The sequence below is a fragment of the Ambystoma mexicanum genome, chromosome 1p, assembly GCF_040938575.1.
Source record: "Ambystoma mexicanum isolate Mex_15411 chromosome 1p, UKY_AmexF1_1, whole genome shotgun sequence".
In the NCBI taxonomy this organism is placed as follows: domain Eukaryota; kingdom Metazoa; phylum Chordata; class Amphibia; order Caudata; family Ambystomatidae; genus Ambystoma; species Ambystoma mexicanum.
This window is the reverse complement of record NC_090921.1, coordinates 45,767,223-45,786,468: the sequence shown is the minus strand read 5'-3', so window position 1 is coordinate 45,786,468 and position 19,246 is coordinate 45,767,223.

Here is a 19,246-nt window from a genome sequence, read left to right as displayed (position 1 = left end):
AAGGTCAGGATTTTCGGGATTCAAATTAAAGGATTCAGTATTTTCACATGAATCCCACAGTCTTGACACCCGAGGTAAAGAGTCTGTACAGAGAATCTGAACGCAGAATACCTTTAAGAGAACTGTGTCAGGAACTTTGGCTCAAAAATACCATCCGGTCGGACCAGGAGAAGGGAGGTATGTCCCTGGCCCCAACCTTGGCAAAGAAGTGGCGAGCCGAGACTAAACCAGGAGAAGGGAGGTATGTCCCTGGCCCCAACCTTGGCAAAGAAGTGGCGAGCCGAGAATAAACCAGGAGAAGAGAGGCATTCTCCTGGCCCCAACCTTGGCAAAGAAGTGGTGAGCCGAGACTAAACAAGGAGAAGGGAGGTATTCTCCTGGCCCCAACCTTGGCAAAGAAGTGGCGAGCCGAGACTGAACCAGGAGAAGAGAGGTATTCTCCTGGCCCCAACCTTGGCAAAGAAGTGGCGAGCTGAGACTAAACCAGGAGAATGGAGGTATTCTCCTGGCCCCAACCTTGGTAAAGAAGTGGCGAGCCGAGACTAAACCAGGAGAAGGGAGGTATGTCCCTGGCCATAACCTTGGCAAAGAAGTGGTGAGCCGAGACTAAACAAGAAGAAGGGAGCCTTTTCCCTGGCCCCAACCTTGCCAAAGAAGTGGTGAGCCGAGACTGAACCAGGAGAAGGGAGGTGTTCTCCTGGCCCCAACCTTGGTAAAGAAGTGGCAAGCTGAGACTAAACCAGGAGAAGAGAGGTATTCTCCTGGCCCCAACCTTGGCAAAGAAGTGGTGAGCCGAGACTAAACCAGGAGAAGGGAGGTATTCTCCTGGCCCCAACATTGGTAAAGAAGTGGCGAGCCGAGACTAAACCAGGAGAAGGGAGGTATTCTCCTGGCCCCAACCTTGGTAAAGAAGTGGTGAGCCGTGACTAAACAAGGAGAAGGGAGGCATTTCCCTGGCCCCAACCTTGGCAAAGAAGTGGTGAGCCGAGACTGAACCAGGAGAAGAGAGGTATTCTCCTGGCCCCAACCTTGGTAAAGAAGTGGCGAGCCGAGACTAAACCAGGAGAAGGGAGGTATGTCCCTGGCCATAACCTTGGCAAAGAAGTGGTGAGCCGAGACTAAACAAGAAGAAGGGAGGCATTTCCCTGGCCCCAACCTTGGCAAAGAAGTGGCGAGCCGAGACTAAACAAGGAGAAGGGAGGTATTCTCCTGGCCCCAACCTTGACAAAGAAGTGGTGAGCCGAGAATAAACCAGGAGAAGAGAGGCATTCTCCTGGCCCCAACCTTGCCAAAGAAGTGGTGGGCCGAGACTAAACAAGGAGAAGGGAGGTATTCTCCTGGCCCCAACCTTGGCAAAGAAGTGGCGAGCCGAGACTAAACCAGGAGAAGGGAGGTATTCTCCTGACCCCAACCTTGGCAAAGAAGTTGCGAGCCGAGACTAAACCAGGAAAAGGGAGGTGTTCTCCTGGCTGCAACCTTGGCAAAGAATTGGCGACCCTAGACTAAACCAGGATAAGGGAGGTAGTCCTCTTGGTACCAGAAAGGATGAGGACTGAAAGGTGTCTTCGTGAGTGCTTATTGCGAGTGCTGTTTGGCTGCAATCTATCTTCTTTGGATCAATTCTTCAACTTTGACTACAACTGCCATTACGCTGCAAGATTGGCCACTCCCACTTTTCCTAGAAGCCCATAAAATCACAGCCGATCAGCCCTCGCAATCCCTGCATCTCGTGATTTACACCCAGTGGGCTGAATAAGGGAGGCACGCATTCTTTTATAAATGTTTCTAATTTTTCTCTGTGTGAAGTTTTTGACCCACATGTACACGCTCAAAACTATGGATGAATCGGTTCTTCTGAACAATGGAAACCCACATTCACCTCAGGTGGGGAAAGAGGGTGTGGTTTCCATGCTGCCAAAAACGGCTACAAAAACAAAGATCCGATATCAGACCACTCTGGTATCATGGCCGTAAAAATCTTTTTGCAACCGCAAAAAACCCAAAGCCATTTTGCCTGCAGTGAACTCACACTCGACAGGAAGTCTGCTTGACTGCACAGACCAGTCATCATCTCATGTGGCAGAGACGGAAATTCTAGAATACAATTTGCAGCGCTGCCGGGACTCTTTGCATTCAGATTGTGCAGTCGCAACCCCCCCGACGGACACATGAGTAAGACTGTGAAGGAAATACATGCTGATGAAAACATGATTGCACGCAGACTGCATCCGCAAGCAGTGCCCACCAGTGCACCCCTGAGGCCCAATACTGACTCTGAAACTGAAAAACTGTGCGGAAAAGGTCAGCGACAGCGTCAAATTAGCTGCAAGCCTAAGCTAATGGAAGCATGTCCTAAAGGTCATCTATTCAGGTCACCCAAAGGGGAGTGCAAGGATGAACACAGCACATGGAGTAGAGTCTGTAAAAGAGGTGCCAAATGAATCCAGATTATCTGCTTCTCCAATTCTGAATCCTGGAGATATAAACCAAACGATGAACTCCTCTGCTTCCTCAGATGAGTCGGCCCTCAGACCCACCCCGACAGCCAAACATACCGGCTGACGAGATTACCCTTGCAGCTATGAACACTGGGTATATAGTTTAACAAACATATACAAGCATATTGAGTCCAAAATATGTCTTATCCACCTGAATCTGCCCCCACCACTGAACCGGACGAAATGGCGCCACCAGCTCCAAAAGAAAATGAACTGGTTTATGAATTATTTCAACCTCAAAAGGTCTCTAATAAAAAAAATTAAAGTAAACAGACCAACATAAACTAAGAACCAGAGCATTCCCAATACACTAATTGAACTTCCGGGAACCGAAAATTCATAAAAGCACTTTCCACCTCTACAAATACAAAGAAAACTAAGGCAGGCAAACAAAAAAAAACAAAAAAAAGAACTGGACTGCATGATAGAAACAGAGCAGGAACTAGAGACCTTCCTCTGGAACCTGAACCAGAGATGGATATGAGTGGATTAATGAATTTGACTATGCATTCCATAATGTCAGAAACATCAGTGCCGTAGGTGGAAATGCGCAAACCAGTATTTGTGCAGTGGCTTGAATTAGTAAACCCTAATAATGGTACATATGAGAAAAACATTTGTACCACAGTTTTGTTGCAGTTTTGTTGCAGAAGGTTGCAGTTTTGTAATAAAGAGAAAGAGAGAGCCCAAATTGATAGCCAACATAATACACCACGTAAACCCAAGAAACTAACAACAAAAACAAAAGCGGGTAGCTCAAAAACGATTGATGATCAACTGAGAGAGAGTAAACAAACACATGAAGGGGACCTACATACAGATAAGAACCTACTCATAATAATGACTGACAGGACGCAAAGAGATCTACACTCAGAGCAGCATTTCACACCATTCCAACACTCCAAGCGATTCCATCCAGAGACATTGATTCGGTAACGATAACCAGGAATAGACGAATGGACACAGCTACGATAAAGGTCCCTTCGCTAATAGTGAGGCAATGACTCTGGGCGGAAATACAAAGTATTTGTGACAAAGGGTTGGACATACAAATGAAAAGAGCACAGAAAGAGAAATATCGCCCAGGATAGACACTTTCCCCAAAGAGAAGAGCGACAGCCCTCAGGTGCCCCACACAGACCCCTGATGATTAATTGCCAATGCCCCATAGGAAACATGAAACGAGATGTGCATTTTGAGAATACTGCACCAACGACCCCGGTTAGAGAGACCACTAAATGGGCGTGGCTAACAGAGGCAATGATAGAAACCAATCACGAGATGCACGAATAGCTTCCAATGCACAACCAAGCACCTGGACAACTGCCACCTGGAACACGAGAGGGCACATGCATTAAGGCAATTGGAAAGCGCAAACATGTTAATTAGCTATGACCCAATACTCTTAGAGGAGGCGTGGATGACTTCTCCTCCGGTATGGGCGAATCACCAAGTCTGATGTGTCCCTGCTTTAAAAGCTGCTAAAGGCAGACACATGACGGGACTAATAGATGCTCTGAAAATGACGGCACCAGGGAAACTAACACAGTGGGAAAATCCTGCTCCGGGTTTACAGTTGTTAAAATGTGAAATCGGCAATCTCAGCCACCCTATGGCCCCTGCTGTGGCAATTACAAACGCATATTGGAATCCCACTCACATCTCAGAGGACGATTTCTTGAATCTTGGTATTGGTACGCTAGAAAAAATAGACGCTGATCATTCTATAAATATGATTTTGATTGCAGGAGATCTAAACACGCACTGTGTTTCGAGAGGAAAGAAAGATAGGTCAGAACGAGCAGACACATGGCTAAGGCTGAGAGTGACAGGAATATGACCATGCTTAATGTCTAAAAGATATCTAGATATAATAACCAATTTTGCCATGGTTCCCACTGATTTGAGCGACCATAATATCTTACCTGCGAAACTAGTAAGAGCCCTATTAGAAGCACGTATAATCATTACATTCATCTGAATCAAGGCCTTAATCGAATCAAATGGACAGACAGTAGCTAGATAGATTATTGGCAAAATGGACACAGCCTAAAGAGAGAGAATATAGTAATGCGCTGTGCCAATTTCAAATAGGAAAAAATTATAATAATATTCGGATAAGAGAACAAATAATTAAACCCTATGACCCTGTCATCGAAGCTAAAAAAAATGGAAACGAGAAGGGCAATTCGAAAAGTTATAGCGAAAGACAGAGAAGAATTGAATAAAGAGAGTGCAAAAATACAGACGAGATATAAGAATTTTATAAACAACATACATTTCAGAAAATACAAAATGAAAACGAATGCATGTCACAAACTATTCCTACCAAATCAAGTGCTCAGATCTTAAAGATGGTGCAGGAACAGATACAACTTCTCACGCCATAAACGGTATTGGTGAAGAAGGCTGAGTCTAACACTTCACTACCCTCTTCTACAATAAATTGCAGAAAACTGAAACATGTTAAAAAAACACTCCAACAGAATGCAAACTGACGATGGACCTAATTGATATTTAAATTGCTATACAGAAATTGAGTACATCCAGGGCCCCAGGGCCTGATGGCATCTCCAACGCCAGCAGGTGGCAAGTGCAAGGGTAAGTGCAGTCATCAGGAGTCAAGTGCTGGTAATGGGACTGTAGGGATACAGAAAACAGTCCCCAAGTGCAGGTGTTGCAAGGAAGGCAGTGCAGGTGTGCGACTGGCGGGGAGGGGACCGGGGCCTGAGATCAGACAATGGGCAGGTAACCAGTGCAGTTTCAGTTTCAGCCAGGAAGTCAGCAGGGGAGAGGAGGAGAAAAGGCAAAAGCAAAGAGAAAGGGTTTGAGGTGCTTCCGGAACCGGAGAAGGTTCTCCTCAAGTTTCAGGGAGGCAGGGAGGGTGTTCCAGAGGGAGACACCAGCTGAAGACAGAAATCTACCACCAACTCGCTACTTGGAGAAGCGACTGACCCTGAGGAAGTTGGAGGCGGATGAGCGAAGAGCTCAAGAAGGAAGATATTTAGGAAGAGAGAGTTGGAGGTATTGAGGCCCCAAGCCCAAGAAGGCCTTGTGGACAATGAAAAGGGTCTTTATCTTGATCATTGCCGCCACTGGGAGAAAAAGTAGAGATTTCAGTGCAGGAGAGAAATGATCCAAGGGCTTGAGGCCAAGGACAAGTCTTGCAGTCCTGTTCTGGATGAGTTGCAGAGGACAGAGTGTGGAGGAGGGTAGATTTAGAAAGAGGCTGTTACAGTAGTCGAGCCTAGACAGAACCATAGCTTTAGAGACAGTGAGCTTCTGTGGGAAGGAGAGGAAGGGAAGAATACCTCTGATGAGGTGCAGTTGGTAGTTTGACTTCATAGAGACTTCAGAGATGGAGGAGAGAAGGAGATTCTGGAGTCCAAGATAACCTTGAGGTTCTTAGCCTCACAGGTGGGAGCAGGAGGAGGGCCAAGGGAGGCCGACTTGAGAGTGAAGGGAAAGAGGGGTGCCGAAGTGCCAATGAGGAGGATCTCCATCTTGCTGGCATTCAACAGAGATCATTGGCTGTGCACCAGTCTTGGATTGTAGACAGACAAACCTATAGGAGGAGGGAGTCATCCTCCTAGTTATTTCTTTTCTGTTCTTTTATAGTTGTGTCAGAGCGAGAGCAGGAGCTTGGGCAAAGGATGGTCAGATTATTTTTGGAAATTCTGAGGACGTGCAATGGAGTATTATTTCTTCTGTAGGGTTATACCATAGAAGTAGGAATAGGTAGGCCTTTTTCACTTTATTTAATAAAACATTGGTGAACATAGCACTACTGTCTCCGTCTCCTACTTCTGATGCCTTGTCACAACACTAATTAATTTGTGTTATAGTCTGAGGTTTGGGAATCTTGTGCACTGGCTCTTCTCTGGAGGGAGCCAGTAGTCTGAGACCCAGGTATTGTTGTGTAGTAATTAAGGGACAGTCCACCTAAATAGCTGCAATTTAGTCTTAGATGTTGTGTCCTTTCTCAGCAAGAGAGGTCATTATGACCTGTTTGTCCTCCATGGAAGCCTTGTATGATGCTGAGGCGATTAACACATTGTCCACATAGTGGAACAAATCTGAGCCTCCATGTACCCCTGGGTAAATGAGTACAGGTGAAATGCTTTGCTCTGTGTGAAAATGCAAACAAGTATTGGGGACAGAGGAAAATGCTGAACATGAATCCACTGCTGTGAATTGTGTTGCATGCAGTGGAATGCATGAACATATCATTGACAGGATCAGCACTGCAGGAAATGCAGGGATGGCCACCACATTGACTGCTCTCAGCTTGTGTATGAAATGATAGGCGGTCTCCCCTGGCTTTTCAACCAGCAATATCGGGGTGTTACATGGGCTAGTAGTGGGGACAATTATCCCTTGGCTTAGGAGTGCTTCCATACCAGAAGCAATTCCCTGCTCCGGTACTGGATTCAGGTGGCACTGAGGAATCTGGGGCAGCTTCTTAAAGGGAATGACTTTTGTCCTGACGGCTTGCGCTCTGTGGCTGTATCCTAGCTCCTTATCCTGGGTTGACCATAAAATGGCAGGTATGGGGTTAATCAAGTCCGTTAACTCATCTGCCCATTTTCCCCTCACATGGCTCTTCTTCATCTGGGTCTATTTGGAGTGCTGCTAGGAATGCTTCAACATTAACGCGAGGGGCACTTAAGAGACCCCTGTCCTGGGTACAATAAATGGCTCACCTGAGCTTGCATCAGAAATCTCTCCCTCGCAGGTAAACAGGTGCTTAGAGGCTAAACTAAAACACGTGAGTATCAGTGATGGGTCCTAGTGTAAGTGTGAGAGGTTCTGTAACTGGATGTATGACTAGAGTGTTAGAGTTGCCTGCTATGTTTACAGTTTCGGTGGATATTGGTACTTTCCCGACACTATCCTTGTGCAGCACTGATTTACCTGCCCCCTTGTCTACCAGGGAAGATAGCAATGTTCCGTATAAAATGCACTGTAGATATGGGATGTCTTGATCAGTCGGGAGTAGCGGGTCCATTGGAATGTCATCATCCTGAGATAGTCAGAATGGATCTTGGTCACCCTGGGGAATGGGAGGCAGTCCAGGGGCAAATGACGGGGCATTTAGTGTCAGGAAGGTAATTGGGGCTCCTTGGTTTTTATTAAGGAAATGGGCAAACTTGTTGGTACGTGTACCTGGAGCATTACTTCGCCCCTGATTGCCCTGGAAATATCGTCCCTGGGGCTTGTAGTGGCTCTTGCTCTTCCAATGTCTCATCTGCTTCCCGTAATTACAAAGTAATGGGTTTGTCTGTGGTCATTGCAGGCCTGAAGATCCCTATGATCCCTATTGACTACATTGCCCTTTGCACCCACCTGACCCCATTGCATCTGCTGATTCTGCTGATTCTGCTTATTCCATTGTATAGCTGGATCTTGCTGCCCTGAGTAGCCCTCCTCTGGCCCTCCCCGTACCCTCTATCCTGGGAAGGACCTTCTCTTCCTCTGTTTTCTCGGTTTCTTCCCCTCCCATTTGGACAGCATTCTGTGCATTTTGAATCTCTCCCTGCATCTGTCCATGTAAATCTTGCCTCTGGAGGGTTATTCATGTACCCTCAAAGCTCTCCTTCTTTGGTTATTGTGAGGATTGCCAGGGATTCACAACCACCAGTATCGCCACTAAGTGTTTAATATGCCACTCTATGAACACATTCTTTAGCTGCGTTTGCACCTTGGGCAGCAGCCAGTACACAATAGACTCTTGTGCGGTTTCATTGAGCTGAAATACATTTGAACGAAGATTAGTTTATATCTATCAGTTACCTATCTTTACCCAATCATTCTTTTGGTGGCAGATCCCAGGGATAGCAGTAAATATTAGATCTCTAGCCTGAGCAAAGGCATCCCCTTTGTGTGGTTTGGCATCCATTCATGAAGACCCCTCAACCAATCGTTGGCTCACTGTGGGCGGCATGACCACCCTCATGAGCTGATTCATATCTGCCCTCAATGGATTTTTGCACTGAATGGGAGTGCGTAGCTCTTCTATTAATCACTTTGGTTCCACCTAACAGTTGGAATTCTTTAGCCAGGCGACAATCTTACATGTACGAAAACAAGATGGGACGCTTATTGCCCTATGCCACGCACCGCTCCCTGTCGGCATTTGCTTGAGGGGTGCTTGGAAGACCTGAGCGTGTCTTCCATACACTGCGATTCCCTTTGTAGTGAACAGGGTGTAAGAGTGGGTGTCAGGCAGCAGAACCTCCCCTTGGGCTCATAAGTTGCTCACGCCAGGCAGAGACAGAACAGTGGGCACATCAGATTGGGTTGGTATCACTACAACATTTTCATGATACATGTTTCCTCAACATATGCCAGCATTACCAATGTAATTCACTTTTCTGTAGCTGCCACCATAATATGTTCCTGCCTTCCCATTGGAAATTACTTTCATGAAGCTGTGGCCATATTCGCTGCCATTATGTCATTATAAATCAATTTCATGAAGCTAGGCTGCATGTATTTGGTCAAGCAGCCTCATGAAAACGCTGAAAACATCACAGCAATAAACCAAACCACATTTCCCAAAAAGCCCAGGAATATGTAGTTCCAGTGAAAACCTAGAAAAACGTGTCTATTTTAACACCTTCAATCGGGTGACCTCATTCTTCGCAGCCAAGCATTCAGGTCCACCAGAAAGAGTCCCATCTCCATTTTATAGCGGAGTGGTGGCCCAGAGGTCTTCCCGCAGAGGTCTTTACCTGGACCCCTATGCGAAAAACCATCAATAAACTATCAGGCAGGCCCAAGCACAATATTATTCTTACAAAAGATATAACATAACTGTACATTCAAGAAATCACGAGAATCACCTCTATTTGCCATTCTCATGAACATAAATAGCTAACTGCAAGCATTTGAAAAAACTGTGTTGCTTAGCGTGAGCAACCCTTGGCTACTTCTCATGGCTCACTGTCACTGAGCACACCAAATTGGAGTGGGATAGTGCTTGCCTCCATGTTTTAAATAGACTCAAGACTTTCCTGCACATTATCTGGGAAAATCGTCATTACATGTCAAAACCGGAAGTGAGCATCTTGCTTGTTCAAAGCTTAGTTACCACCATTAATGCTGGTCGATCAATTAGTTTCAGAAAGTCTCTGAACATAGACTACCAGACCAGTCACAGGCTTCCATGATATCCTCACGCCTTGCACCCAGTTTGAAGGCCTTTTACGCCATCGCTCCTCGAGCAGAGTGTGCTCTGAAGTATGATATGTCAATTCATGCTTGCACCAAAACCTAGCGGACCCTCCTAGCCAGGTTCGGGAAAGACACTGGGTTATGTAGCTTTGTTACCTCGATGAGAAATTGCCCCCCTAGATCTCTTCTAAACTCTGTAGTAACCTCCTTACACGTCTTTAGACATCACACCACCCACAGCTTAGGACACTCTGGGAAGCTGGGATTTGAGACTGACCTTGAACAGCACTTTGTCTTTCTAGAAATCAGAAAGTCGACCCTGTAAGGAGAATATGTCTCCCAGGCTAGCTCTAGAGATTGTGCGTCTGACACCCTTCAACAGGTTATCAAATAAAGGGGAGGAAGGATTGCTGAGGGTCAATGCGTTCCTCTTGAAAGCAAGACAATGCAGTGCAACACAGGTTCGAAACTCGATCCCGTGCTTAGAAACCACTTGCTGTTATTAAACAAATTATGAAAGAACAATAATAATTATAATTATAATAAAGAAGGGTAGTCACCTTCCCCAATATCGGTATTGAAAAGAGGTTCTTATTATTTGGCCACTTCAAGAAGAGATTCACAGCACGATTCATGTCCCATTAGGACGAATACTTCAGTCCCAGTGGAATCATCATCCAAAATCCTCTCAATAGTTTGCAAACTAAGGGCTGTTCCTATATAGGCGATCCATCCACTTGTACCTGCCCCGATAAAATAGCTGAGTGATAAAATTGACCTTCCTGTGCGCTCTTCCTTCCTCTAATAGCTTTACTAGAAACCTGTGCACGGTTAAATATAGAGGCTGAAACCAGATATCCTACCTGTTCCAGACACCAGCTACTCTGGTCTTCCAGTGTCGCTCTGTAATGTCTAAGAGTGAACGAGGGCAGCTGTCCCTGATAAAGCTCTGTGCTTTCCTGAAAGACCTGGGATTACCCATCGTGCTCTGACCACTTCCAGGCCGTGAATGTCAGTGGTCCACTCCCGACCAATGGATGTTGGAGATGTAGGTGATTCCTCAGAAGAAGAGGACACCGAGGTAGTCGTACTGGAAAGTAGTTGGTCCAGTAGAGTTGGATGCAGACTTGAAATGTCCAGAAAGTGCCCACTAGAACTAGGACTGCTCGATCTCCCGTTCTCTCGATCTCCCGTCACCTTCACTAGGGTCCTTGCCATCATCATGAAGAGAAGGGGGGCATAGTCCGTCCCTGCTCCCAACGCTGAAGAAAGTCATCCAAAGCAAGGGCTGATGGATCCAGCATCCAACTGAAGAACTGTGGTAACTGCTTGTTGATCCTGTTAGGTCTATTTCAAGTGTGGGCCCCACTTGTCATTCAACTTCTGAAAAACCTCATTGTTCAGTTTCCAACTGCTGCTTTCCACCAGATATAAAGAACATTTTCCCTCTACATTGGACAGTCCAGGAATGCATCCTACCATAACTGCAATCTACCTCTGCAGACAGCAGTGTCAGAAATCTTTTACAAGATCGGCTAATAGCTTGGACCACGTCCCTCCTAGGTGGTTGATGTATCAGACTGCCAACACTTTATCCACCCGTAGGAGAGTACAACAGTTTACTTTGTCCTTGGCTAGCGAGCGAATGGTGAATTACCCCACCAAGTGCAATAAGCAGTTAATATACATGTGAAGTTCTCCTGGCGTCCACTGGCTGCCCATGGACAAGCTTCCACACTGGCTCTCAACCCTGACCTATTGGCATCTGATTTAATAATAAAGTCCAGGATTGCCCCAATAATGGCCCAGACATTTCAGGCTTCCATGTGGGCAAGCGACCACTGCAATTCTACTTGAGCTTTCTCTGAGAGTGTGACCTTTTGCAAGTAGGACACTCCCTTGCTGTGATGCCTGTTCTTCAACATCTGTAGGTCCCTGTACTTAAGGGGCCCATGGAACACTGCATGAAAGGGCACAGATAGCAGGCCTATAAATCTCGCTAGCTCTCTGAGTCTGAGTGTTAAACGTTCCTTGCGTAAGAGAGCCGGATCTTCCTTCTTATCGGTCTCACCTTCTCTGCTGTGAGCTTGAGCACGCCCCTGATAGAATGTATCTGGAAACCAAACAAGTCTATCAAATGAACGGGTTTCACCTCTGATGCTTCCCAGATCTCTAAATAACCTAGATCCAGCAGGAGGCCCACCACTTCCATCTTTTTCCTGTGCTCCCAACACTGCTTTGTTCTGGGACATGAAGATCATGTCGTCCAAGTAGGCTTGAATTCATCCTTTGGAGCTACTGAGGTACTGAGCGGACCATTTCCTCCTCATCTCGCCACCCTTGCGTTGAGCTACACCTCTGCTGTGGCGGGTTAGGGAACTCTTTTTTGGTTACTTCACTGGGGTTCTCTGATTTGTACCCTTTCCACTTCCTGCTCGCCTTTCTCTTCTTCTGTCCCATCCCCTTTTTCTACTACTTTCAGGCAGCAGGATCCTGCGCAGGCTGTGCAGAAAGTCCTCTATAAAACGTGACAAGGCATCCTACATCTGATTAGCTGATCCCCTGCTAACGCCCTGGGGTCGGTGAGGGCCTTGTCTTCCTGTGGGCGGGCACACACATCCCATTATCATCTCTCCTCTTCTCACCTGCCCGGCTGGACAGTTGTCCCTGCAATGGGCCTCAATATCATCCAGTCGTTGCTGGATTGAGAGCAGCATCTCGGCCACCCCCATCTTTATGGTGTTTTCCAGTAAGTTACCCAAGACTCTTTATAAACTCTCCACCAGGCTTATTTCCTTGTGCCTCTGCTCCTCTTTCATATTCATTCTGCTAACGCTCCCTCACTCACACTGAAAATGTGCAGGAAGCTAATCCGCGTGTTCCCAGGCATCAGTGCAACAAACGGCAGTCATCTGGGTCCTGGTTTTCATGCCCCTGAAGTCAGCTTCCCATGCGGGTGTTCCCTCTGATGCGGTATCCTCCAGCTTCCAGGCAGGAAGATGTGACGGGGGATTGGGTCACCATAGCACCACATAGTGGTGCAAATTCACCAGAGCAAAAGCCTGCTTTCTAGCCGCTTTGCTCTGATGGCCCAGCTCCGCTTGCCGCTGTTGCTGCGGCAAATCCAGAGTCCGGATGCACTCTCGTCCGACCATGTATGGAGGTCTGGCGGGGGGGGGGGCGATGAGCACTGCCCGACCATGCCACTTAACCAGAGAGCGGTGTCTCCATGTCTCTGGGTTGCGCAGCCCTGGGAAAGCTACCAGAAAAAAGCTGAGAGTTAAGGACCACCCCAGCATCTGCACACCTCGTCGCCAGCGGTCCCTGACAACGCCTCGTGCTAAGTTTGCGCTCATATAAAAAATAGAAATGGAAGATAACTGCTTGAGCAGCGAAGAAAGAGGGCAAAGAAGGTGACCATTCGATGTAAGGACTGGAAAGGAGACCTGTGCTTGGTATTGAAAGTCACGTGTATTACTGAGATTTCACTGGCACTACATGTGCCTGGGTTGTTTGGGAAGTTAATTTAGGGTGATTATCATGTTGTTTTCAGCATTTTCACACGGCTGCTTGACCAAATAGATAAGGAAGAGAAGCATATTGCTCGCCTCCGGTCTTGACATAGAGTCCATGCATTTCAGTGAATCTCACAATCTCTGGCAAGCCAATCATTCTGGCTTCTGACCCCAGTGAAGGAAGCCCAAAATCAATAACTTTCTGCAAATCACATGAGGTGGTGCCTGATTTCTTGCAATTGGCCCATTTCCTTGCAGGCCAGTTTGTTCAAGGCTAATTTGTTTTTAATTTTATTTTATATCACATTTCACTGCAAATGTAGCTTGTAGTTGGGTTTAGGTATTTGAAAGCTGTAGAGTATGTTGGGGTTTGCAGGGGTCTCCCTCTGAATTTCTGGCAGACAGACACGAAGACGTTTATGGATGTCGAGTGTTTGTGCAACTGTAAATCCGGGTTTCATCTATAAGCATTCTCGGGGGTGACAGTAGGTGAGATTCCGGGGGCACCGGGGTTGGGTATATTAGAATAGTGGTGGCACATTGCATGTTGCAAGAGAATATAGTGAGGGGGTTCCCAGTGAGGGGGGTGCTGCAGGATGTGGGAGAATTGTCAATGCCCCGAGCATCGAGTATGAATGAGATCCTCTGGTGGAAGATAATCTCTGAGAGTAGATGGAACCTCACCTTTAATTGTATTTATAATAATGTATTTCATGTGATACAGTTTATAAATAAACTTTACATATAATTTTATACACATCATAATCCTAATCGTAATTCATTTAGCTAAATATAGTACAAATACAAATAATGAAAACTGGATCCTAAAATATAAAATATTTAAAACAAAGAAAAAAAAAGAAGAAAAAGCCAGGCTTCATATTAGTACATTAACAAAGTCCTCGCATCACATGAGTGCCATCCAGGAACAACTTTAATTGCCACGGTCATTGTTCATAACCATTGAGTAATTGAATTTAAATTTTAAACACAGTATAATCTTTCGATGCAGCATAATGTACAATTAACCGCAGTCACGACAGAATCACAACCTCAACCAGATCCTGCGCAGAGCCAAATAGAGTAGTATTCGATCTTCTTATATCGATATTCCCAAGAGCTTTTCTATCACCAGCCAGACATTATATATTGACATCAGGATCCTAATATTTTTGAATTAACACGACGAAAACAAAAAATAATCTTGCTTATAAATTCAAAATCATGCAAATATCTGCCATAGTGAATCTGGTAGATTTTTGTCATGATGGGACATTCAGTCAACAAATGCTTAGCTGTCTCTTTAATTTCTCAATTTTTGCATATTCGACAATAACATTCCAATGGGGACAACTGACTTTTGGATCCTATGACTGCTAAAACACGGAGATGGTCAATTCTAATGAAATAAGTGTATTTAACTGAAGATAGTCTTTGAAATCCACTGGACACGGGTTAGTGAGCCATACTGCTATTGCCAGGGGTGCACTGAGCACTAAAAAATAAATATGGAAAGTCTGAAGGACTGGAAACAGGTGCCTGAATCTTACACTAGACTTCTCGAGCTACATGCAAAAGGGGAAAATGTTCCTTAAGGCACTCTGCACTTTCTGGCCTCTCACTTCATTTCTAAATCTCAGGACATCTTGCCCTCACACTCCTCTACTCCTCACACTTCTCCCGTACCCACTCTCAGGCCTACTTTGCCCCCCGCTCTCCTCTACTCTCCTTTTCCTCTCTTTTTCTCCCATAACACCTGATAAGGCTTCTAGACAAGTCCACTCTATGAAGTTTTCATCCAAAATGGTGCTCCCATACGCCTCCAGAACTATCAAGGACAAAATTGTCTCCCTTGCTCCAGCCTTGGCTGATTTCTGCAATAACTCCTTTGCCACTGGATACTTCCCCTCACTCCTCAAGCCCTCCCTTGTGCACCCTCCCTTCAAAAAGCCTTCTGACGACCCTTCCTTTCTGGCAAACTACCGCCCTCAATCACCCCCTTCCTGGGCAAACTCTTGGAGAAGCTGGCCAACACCCAGCATATCCACCACACTGAATCTGTTGGTTGTCTACATGATCACCAGTCTAGCTTCAGAGCTGCGAGAGGCATGGAAACCGCTCTCCTGAACACCTGTGAAGACTTAATCTCTAATCGTGATTACAGCTGTCCTTCCGTTCTCATCCTTCTTGACCTTTCCTCTGCCTTTGATACAGTAAATCATGAAAACCTGATTCATCGGCTCTTTGGTAACTTTGGCATCATGGACCTGGCTCTGGACTGGTTGACCTTCCTCATGGAACAACATTCTTCCTCTTGGACCGACCTTCCCAGGTTCAACTGGCCCTTTTCCCCTCCATCATCTGCCTCTCCACCTGCGAATTCTCAGGATTCTATCCTCTTGCCTTGGCTATTCAACATCTTCCTGGCTCCTCTAGCCCACTTGATCTCCACCTTCTCTCCCAACTTCCAGTGTTAAACGGATGACATGCAGCTCTCCTTCAAGCTTCCCTCCTCTGCCTCATCCTCTTCCTCTCTCATTCCTGACTGCCTGTCTGCTATTCAGTCATGGTGCTCTGCTAACAATCTCTGCCTTATTTCCAGTAAGACAGAGATCCTTCTCATTGGGACCCCTTGCTACCTCCTTCCCTCGCACACTCTGGCCACCCTCCATGGGCCGCCTCCCCTCACCCTTCTGTGAGGAAGAAAGCTCAGTGTCATGTTCGACTCCTCTCTTTCCTTCTCTTCCCACATCACAGACCTCGCCAAGAAGGCCAATTTTCTGTTGGACCTCCTCAGAGGCATTCTCCCTTTCCTCACCTTCGCCCAGAAACTCAATGTCTCCAGAGTGATGGTCCACTCCAGGCTGGACTACTGTAACAGCATCTTCCTTCATCTGCCTAACTCCTCCCTTCGCCTTCAACGAATCCAAAATTGGACTGCAAGACCTATCCTTGGCCTGAAGTCCAATGACCGCATCTCTCCAGTGCTAAAATCTCCCCTCTGGCTCCTGGTTGCTGCAAGGATCAAGTTCAAGAACCTCTGCATCATACATAAGGCATTCTCTGGCCTGGGACCCCTCTACATCCAACTCGTTCTCCCTAAATACATCCCTGCTAGATCCCTTCAGTCGCCTAGCTCTAACTCACTGCAGATTAGACGCTCAGAGAGTGGGGTGTAGATCTCTCTCCTCTGCAAGTGCCTCCCTCTGGAATGGCCTCCCTGCCGAGATTAAGAAAGTAACAGTTACTCTGAGGAATCTTAACCAACTCACCCCTGAAGCAATGAAGCTGTGGTTATTATTATTGGCTGAGAAGACGTCTAAGCTTGTCATGGTGGATGACATTGCATGCACCTATCAGCAAACCCTAACGGAGGCCACTAATATGTCAGCTCCCCCTCATAACCAAGCAGATAATGGAGAGAAGGGGACATTGTTGGTACTCCATGGAGCTGCAAAAATTTAAGGCTAGTAAAACGAAGTGCTTCTACACCTGAAATCCTGTCAGGATGCCCAGGAAGAGGAGAACTATAAAAAGGCTGCAGAAAAGTTTAAAGAAGCTGTCATAGCTGCAAATAAAGTTCTTTGGTGGTAGAATTGCTGAAGCGCAATTCAAAACTAAGGAACTCTTGAAAATGTTGAAAGAGTTAGAGTATTCTGGCTCTAGTAAGCCTGATATCATTAATAAAGACCACAACTGGTGCACTTCCATCCAGAATGCTATGCTAGGGAGGCTCAGGCAAATTAAAGACAAGAAACAAATGCATCCATTGGAGATCCTCCAGGGGCAGCTATCTGCATGGCCAAGATGATAAAAGAACAATTCAATGTCAGGTCTATCACAGAAAATGACCTGGCTCTGCTCATGGATTAACTTACACCCGCCAGGTGCAGGGGGATTTAGGTCTAGCTATGGTAATAAAAGCATACACCCCCATGTTCATAAATTCACTTTGCAAGTTTGTAAATGCATCATTTAAAGACAACTCCGTGCTAACCATTCTCAAAAGAGAATGGTTGGCACATTCTCTTTAAAAGAAACCAGTCCTGTGCCACACAATGCCGCGTAATTATCGGCTCATAACCAGTACATTATTTTGATTTGGATCATATACACAAGTTGTGACCCTTTTGAATGATCAGGGCATCTTCAATAAATGGAAGTCCAGCTTCAGACAAGGCTATGGGACAGAGATGGCCATGACTGATCTCAAGTCTAGGCTTCTACGGATTATGGAAAGGGGGCAGGATGCAATGATCATGTTTCTGGACTTGTCCGCTGCCTTTGACCTGGTGGACCATCAGCTGATGGTTGCCAGGTTAAGAGATGTGGCATTTTTTTCAGAGAACACTGCCCTATGGATAGGCTCTTTTCTGAGTAATTGTTGGTGCAGTGTATGCAGTAGGATGCCGAAGCACAACCCACTTTATTGGCATATGGCGAGACCCAGGGTGCTGGCTTATCGCCAGCCCTATACAACAACTTCACAGTACCCTTTATCCATTTATTGGAAGAACATGGGGTCGGCTTTATGAATTATGCAGATGACACTCAACGTGTCATCCCACTATCTGGTGTTCATCAAGATGATGAAAAAACGACCAATAACATCTACGACCTCATTCAAGACTGGATGATAAACAATGGTCTAGCCTTGAACAAGGAACAAACAGAATTAATGGTGAGTGGCAAAAAATGACGATTTTTCATTGGCTGCCGAGAGCCTGATTTGCAATTCCACCGGACCTCAGGGAAATATGCTCTACTGCAGTCTTTCGAAAAAAGTTAAGGACATTCCTGTTTAGATAGTTATTTGGTTTGACCTAGGGATGATTCAATCCTAACCGGTCCCTATATGTCCCATGTATTTGTTGCTGTCTATACTTTGTATGTTTCTCGGCACCCGTATGGCTCAGGGTCGGTGGTGCATCTACGATTGGAGTCATTACATTGTACATGCAGCTGTAATTGCAGAGTGTTTTATAATATGTTACTCGTGTGTAATATATGTAGTGTGTTACACCAATAAAAAATGAAGCTTCAAAAAATAAATGAGTTTTAAAGGTTTAAGTTTCTAAATTGGAATGAGCTGCTGGTAGAGCGGTGCCCAAACCATACAGAGAAAGACTAACCCGTGTCTCTCCTCTTCTAATTGCAGCTCCCTTAGGCAATACCGGTGTTAAGTGCCAGTTTCATTAACCCTTTCAAGGTTGTGATGAGAACATTAGCTTCATGTCTCTGCATTTTCTCAATCGCATGTCCGTAATATCCAGTGCTTCAAGGTGCTTTCATATTGGGGTTAAAGACCTTTGACCAGGAGGAAGGGCAGCTTTGGAATAAGTGTGTTTAATGCAGGGAAGCCTGTGTCACCTTTACCTGGGAAGGGGTGTCTCAGCCTCTGCAGGGTCCTAGGCTTTACAGGGCCCCAGCGGCTATGATACGTCTCTGTGGCCCTACTAGAGACTGTGAGGGTCTGGGGGGGCATCTACTTTCTATTTTATTTTTCATTGTGTATTTGTTTGTAAACCAACTTTTACAACATCAAACTTCATCCATTATTACAAGAAAATAGAATCGCCAACATTTTGTTAAAATACACACAATACATGAAAGGCCTTCGGCAGCCGCACAAAGTTCACAGATATAGGATTACACATCAAATACATGTTGTAAACATGTAAACATGTCAGAGTTGCCTGGTCAAACAGCTTACGTGCAAAAAATAATTAGAGTGTAAATCACTTACAAGCTATACTTTTTTTAAATATAAAATGTTTTAGGCGGGTCAACCACGATTTAAAACAACAACGGTGCAACTTCACAGAGTAATGAACTGTCATGGTGTCTTCAAGATGATTTAATTCAATACATTAGCATAAATAACTCCTTTTATCCAAGGTTCTGAGATAGGTCCCCAGTGTGATGTCAGCCTGTATATAAGGATGACACTTGCATAATGCCTAATGCTGTGTTTGCAGCCTAGCTGTGACTACAATCTTGTGAAAGACAGAATCAATGAAGTGTTGGCTCCCCACATGCACCTGTTCCATAGCCATT